This window comes from Penaeus vannamei, chromosome 18 (genome assembly GCF_042767895.1).
Source record: "Penaeus vannamei isolate JL-2024 chromosome 18, ASM4276789v1, whole genome shotgun sequence".
Lineage (NCBI taxonomy): Eukaryota > Metazoa > Arthropoda > Malacostraca > Decapoda > Penaeidae > Penaeus > Penaeus vannamei.
In genome coordinates this window covers 4,700,895-4,705,894 of record NC_091566.1, presented here as the reverse complement: position 1 = coordinate 4,705,894, position 5,000 = coordinate 4,700,895, and the positions used below count along the sequence as shown (strand labels likewise).

Genomic DNA, 5,000 nt, shown 5'->3' with positions numbered 1-5,000 from the left:
AGGTTCCAGGGTGTGTGAAAGAATTTTGAGGCGAGGATTTGCATCGATATTGCAGACAGAGTGGGCGTGTCCGGAATTAAGCCACATCCTATTCAGATTTTGAGGGAGTCGTGTCTTAACAGACTGTTAATACGTCATAAAATGTATAGATTAATTGGAACGTTTTAGTGTTTGTAGGCGTGTCTAAATAAGGATCTGAAATAATAAATCACGGGACAAATTTTCATATGAGAAGCTAATCTTCGCTCAGCTAAGATAATTTTCAAATTTTGCAAATTACTCATAAGGAGCGTCAATTTGCATTGTGTCATCTCATTTATCTACCTTTTCTATGTCGCAACTCACTTCATAAAAAGGAAAAGTCTTAATATATATATATATATATATATATATATATATATATATATATATATATATATATATATATATATACATATATATATATATATATATATATATATATATATATATATATGTGTGTGTGTGTGTGTGTGTGTGTGTGTGTGTGTGTGTGTGTGTGTCTGTATGTGCGTTTTCCCTCTTGTTTTACTGTAAACCATATGTAGAAGCATGTAAGCAACTGAATGATAAAGTCTTCTAATACAGATAAGGGTATAGAGAAATGCTTGGGAGTTCACTGAAGAGAGAAAAGGAAAATCATCAAATATACTCCGTTTATGCGCGGTAAATATCTTTGGTGATTTCAAAACATGCCTAATGAAACGTATCACTTTGAAACTCATAGAAACTCGTCACAAAATATAACATAAAGACGGATATATAAACTATGGACAGCGACGTATCACATGAAATACGTTACATCTATTTCGTTAAATAATATATTTATTTGCTTCCACCCTTCTCCTCGTTGACTCTTCCGCTTCCGTGTGTTTGTTGTAAATTTGTTGTGTTGAATTAAAAAAAAACACTATGAAAAAATATCTTTAGAATTGTTCGTTTGGCATCTATAGAGAATCTAACGATAAAACTGTGTGTTGTATTTTTTGAAAATTCGTTCAGAGGTTCATAGTTGCCCATCACTTCGTTGCAATTGCTTAGGAAAAGGTGAATGCACAGCTGACCAGGTCATTTTGACATGGATTTTCCGTTGCAACATCACCTAGGTTAACACAGAGTAACATTCGAAAGTACTTATGATTTTTCAAAAAAGAAAAACAATCCAAAACATCTATTGTAAAGATCATATATTTTTTCCCCAATTGTGAGCCACGAAGTATTGAACCTTTTAGTTACGTATAATCTTCATCAGTCGGGCAGAAAGCTATGATATTGAACTTTCCAGCTAAAATCAACAAGAGAAAATCTTCTGTCCTAAAGCTCCATCTGTTTTGTTTTTCTTTTCTTTTTTTTCTTTTTTTAGTGCTGACGCCGAACCAAAAAGAAAAGTGCGCATAAAAAAATCGACACATTTTTACCGATAGATATTTAACTATTTGTCAGCCATGGTTCCACTCCTGCCTTCATTATGTACAGGATGGATGATAACTGCAGTGTCAGGTTCACTTACCTCAGTACTCTCTCTGTTCTCTCGAAAACGAAATAGGGATCAAACTGAAACCTTTTAAGTTATGAACATGGTTTAAGACGGATGAGGAATTATCTACGTAGCTCGAACGAGGGAGGAAAGCTACCTGCATGGTCTTGAATTAGACAACAAGCGGACTACGGAAGCAATCACGAAACTTTCCTCAGTCTCAGGGCTCTGGCGCTAAGTTTTAGGAGCGTTTGAGGAAAAACTGAAATTTACCGATGCTTTGAAAAAATGCCAGCGAAAGCTCAAAGCAAATAATACTTGAATAGTTCCAAATAAAATCAGTTTTCAAAAAGCGTTAACGACTTTCTATATGTAGATGTCCTTTTGTTCCACGCAATAAAACCTATATATTTGGATTGCGCAAAGTGAGAGGAATCCAACGATACCAAAATCTTCAAAATTACTATATTACGTCCGCCGCTCCGACATCGTCGCCCCCGATATAGTGCCCAAGTTTGCCGCTACCGGGGGGGTTTCCGCGCAATAAAACCTACATATTTGGATTGTACAGAGTGAGAGGAATCCAACGATACCAAAATCGTCGATATCGGTGAGGCGAAGGTAATATAGAAAATTACCTCCTTTTGTATACATCCAAATGCGTAACCAAGGATATACCATACCATACGAAGGAAATCCATCGGTTCTCACTTTTGGGCTCGAGTGCTTCCATTAGATTCCACTGAATATTCCTTTTCCGCTTCAACAACTACATCCTTCACATCCTACTTTAACCCTTTTTTTTTCTTATATTCTTAATTCTACACTACAGCGCAGCAAAGGCAAGTCTACATCACGTACGCCCGTGTCGGCAGCTGAAAAACACGCGCAAAAAAAACTGCGGCGCGCGGATACACATGAGGGAATCCGCCTCAGCTGTTGTTTTTGCCAATGCAGGTAAACCGGAGAAAAAAATTTGAACGTGCGTAAGGCTCCTTTGAATTCAGAATAATAGTGCATAGATTCGTGGTATCCATCAAGGTTTAGACTTACATGAAGTCACAGAAACTAAAATTTTGTAACGTCAACAACTGTAAACATTTTGTGTAGGAAACCTAAATAAACTTAAAAACACATCGTAAACCGAGTTATTACTTTTTAAACGCTTTTCGACTGTTCAAATATACCTTTGTGTGAAGGCCACTAACATTTTTTTTAAACAAAAGATTACAAGAAAGGATAGGCCTATAAACTTTAAAGGAAAGTTAGCGATTCGTAGCGAGGAAGAAAGCTTTTCTTTCTAAGTTGTGCATAAATGTTTGAGAAAGGAAGCTTGAAGAAACTACTTGTTAAAAAAAAAAAGAAAAAAAAAAGTGTTTTTAGTGCTTTGCATCGATTCTCGCCCCCTCTGCCACCTCCCCCCTTTCTTGCCCCCTCTCCCTTTTCTCTCCCCCTCTGCCACCTCCCCCTTTTCTCGCCCCCTCTGCCACCTCCCCCCTTTCTCGCCCCCTCTGCCACCTCCCCCCTTTCTCGCCCCCTCTGTCACATCGTTGGTAGAAAAGTGGGATTTGAATGTTGAAATAAGCGCCAATATAAGATATGGGAATCTGGACACGGCCTACGAACGTATACACTAATTACATACATTTAAAAAATCCGTTTCAAATATACCAAATAGACCTATTTTCATAAACAATCGTAGTAATCCAATGACAAAATTAACTAACCCATGAAAGTTAAAATGGACGAAGGAGGGCAGCTTACGACCAACTGTACCAAATGGCTCGTACCAAAGACACAATATGTAATTATTGACTTTTGGCCTTCTGTTACTCCTTCTTTTTGGGTTGTTTGAGTTTTCCCTTTCTTTATCATAAAAATTGCTTCGCTAAGAACGATGCCTTAAATAATTTTCTTTTAGATTTGATGTTGTTTTTTTTAAGTTCAAATGTGTCACAGTTTATTATTTTTTAGGGGAATTTCTTGATTTTGCGGTAAAGTTTCCAAATTAAAGTTTTTCACTTCTGTATTTCGTAAAACCAGTTTCAGTAATGGATTTTTGTGTCTTATCCTTAACTATTATTGCAGTTATAATAATTATTATGCTAATTATTATTGCTATTTTATCATTATAACTATTTACATAATGATAATAGCAATAATGATAATTTTAGAAATAATAATGACAATGATAATGATTATAATGACAATGATAATGATGTTATTATTATTTCTATTGCCATTATTAGTGCAATAGTTAATCTAAACTAGGGCTTGGTAATTACTTTTCATTAAATACGAAGTTAAAACAAATAATTCTAATACGAAACTTTGTCAGCGTCGACTTACATCACGCTGTTCGGGAAAAAAAAAATCTGAATATCAAAGTTTCTTAACTATTTCTAATTCCGTATTAAGTTTCTTGGCTCCTGGGGCTTCAGACTTTGTCCCTCGCTTTTTTCCCGAACGAAAGAGGAGAAAAAGAGAAAGGAAGAGAATTAGAGGAAGGGGTCCGCCTCCAGGGTACGCCTATAGTGCCGAGTGTCGCGAGATCGATAATTATGTAGCATCGCCGATAGTACAGATGCTGTTCCTCTCGCCTCGTGCCTGCCGCCCTCTGTCCATTCCTGCGAATATCTATTGGCAATTTATTTATTCATTTGTTTGGCTAGTTGCTTCTTTATTTATCTATTTATTTGGATATTTGCTTCTTTAATTATCTATTTATTTATTATTTTATTATTTATTATTTTCTCATCATTCTTGGGTAGATTCCTAGATCTTGAGAATCGGACAAAATAACGTACGGTCTTCAAGCATCACATCGATAAAGACGACAGGAGAGAGAGAAAGAAAAAGGAAGTCACAACCTCAACTTATCACACCATCATCAAATGCCCCTCGATTCCCGTCCCTTTAAAACGCCCTCGGTACTAAAACGGCGAAACCAGAACGCCCCGACCAGACCGGGAGAAGGGAGAGCGAGGGAATCAATAAGGCCCCTGCGCGCTTCCCCTCGCTCGCACAACCGGGACAGCCCTCGTCTACACACCACCTCCTCCCCGAAATACCCCTCTGTACACACCACACCGTAATACCGAACTCTCCCCCCGCTCCTGCACCGTCGCACCCCCTTCCGTAGATACACCTATCCCTGCAAATAAGGCAAGTAAGTAGGCCTAGATAGCGTGTACGGCTTGGTGAGAGGCGCACGTAGGTGAGGAAGCGGGTGTTGTGGTTGGCAGCTGCAAGGTGTAAACACACTCGGCCGCAAGCAGGTCTCGGGGAAGTGTCTCACCTTCACCTAGATGTAAGATGTGCAGACTGTGATGCTGTTGTTAAATGGTGGCGCGTGTGAGTGAATAGGCTTCAGATTTCCTGCAGAAAGAGGCGTTTCTTGGCGAGATTTTTTTCGTGTTTTGTAAGAGTTATTACTACCTGGGGCCTAGATAGATAGGTCTTTCAGTTTCACGTTGATAGACATTCCCTAAATCTGCTAATAATT

The 5,000-nt window shown here is 38.1% G+C and overlaps 1 protein-coding gene across 13 annotated transcripts in view; it reads left to right on the top strand.

Annotated features, from left to right (window-relative positions):
* Nucleotides 1-4,443: 4,443 nt before the first annotated feature.
* Nucleotides 4,444-5,000, top strand: part of LOC113811596 (uncharacterized) — an 8,402-nt gene continuing 7,845 nt past the window's right edge. For 2 of the 13 annotated variants that reach the window (XM_070132755.1, XM_070132753.1), the window contains exon 1: nucleotides 4,741-4,895. The gene's annotated coding sequence lies outside the window, so the exon portion shown is untranslated. Of the gene's footprint in view, nucleotides 4,665-4,733; nucleotides 4,896-5,000 lie in introns of those variants that run through there. The other 11 variants (XM_070132756.1, XM_070132754.1, XM_027363367.2 and 8 more) reach the window with 11 other exon arrangements.